The following is a 1,263-nucleotide window of genomic DNA, read 5'->3' as shown; positions in this document are numbered from 1 at the left end:
ATAGTGATAATAATAGAAAAGAACAACAGGACAAAAAGAACACTTCGACACTTATTAAAAAATTGATAAAGATATATATGAAAATAAAAGAACCACAATTACCCTCTAAGAATGAAACAATACAATCAAAGTTAACATAATTACCACCCACATTTCTCATGAATTATATTGTTTTGCAGAATTTACCAGATTTGTTTTAATATTCGAAATCTATTAATTCTAATATAATTAAAATTGAGACTCTCTGTATTCACATTCATTGTGATACTGAGTTTTGTTTGTTTGTATGTTTGGAGGATTTTTTTTTTTGGTCTGTTTTTGTTTCGTTCTTTTCCTGGTTGTTCTTTCTTGCAGATTTTCTGGGATGGGGCAGAGTATCATCCCTAAAGCTGAATAATATCAACCTTTTTGTATCTGCCCCTCTACAGATGCCCCACTATCATTCTCTAAATTGTGTCCATGGGGACGTAAAAAATACCAGCAGTAGAAAAATAAAAATATGGACTGTTTGTCACCTTCAAATGAAAAAAAAAGTCGAAGACTATGACGTAATAATATACCGAGTTGCAAAAATTCTGTCACACCCACCTTAAAAGTACAATAATTTATTTACTATTCAACATAGCTAAGAGAAATTTGGTATACGAGATCTTTATTTATTTTCTGTCGACATGACATGAAAAGTATTGACAAATGTCTTTCTTTATTCAAGGGAGATAATGTTATTCACCATCCGGTGCCTTGCCGACTGGCGTGGGCGATCATGGACCTCCACTTCACTCTGTCTTGCGTTGCAGCAATGGTGTCTGTTGTTCTTGCTGCTCCTCGCCATATTGTCATCTTGTCCAGTATCTTTTCCTTCTGTCTGCCTCTGCCTCTCTTTCCATCACACTGTCCGTTGTTACAATATTCTCCAAAGCTTTTTCCCGCATTCGTCATAAGCTGTCGTCTGCAATTTGCTTCAACCAAGACTTCTTCATTTATTTTTATAATAATATAATTGACCAACAATGGCATTATTTTTACAATAAACTATCGTTTAACCCACGATACACTCGTAAATACCACACACACAGACACACATATACACACACATACACACACATACACACACACATACACACACACACACACACACACACACACACACATACACACACATACACAACCAAAAATAAGAAACGCAACAACAAGAGCAAGAGCAACAACGAGGACAGCAACGGCAACAACAACATGCAAAAAATAAAAACAGGAGAATAATAA

General features: G+C 35.1%; 1 protein-coding gene across 1 annotated transcript in view; it reads left to right on the top strand.

Moving 5' to 3' along the window:
* LOC106013511 (glycine-rich protein 23) overlaps positions 1-1,263 on the top strand; it is a gene marked incomplete in the record, with an annotated part of 7,129 nt that overhangs the window by 1,433 nt on the left and 4,433 nt on the right.

This window comes from Aplysia californica, unplaced genomic scaffold (assembly GCF_000002075.1).
Source record: "Aplysia californica isolate F4 #8 unplaced genomic scaffold, AplCal3.0 scaffold00952, whole genome shotgun sequence".
NCBI lineage: Eukaryota > Metazoa > Mollusca > Gastropoda > Aplysiida > Aplysiidae > Aplysia > Aplysia californica.
The sequence above is the reverse complement of the archived record's forward strand: the minus strand, read 5'-3'. Positions and strand labels throughout refer to the sequence as shown.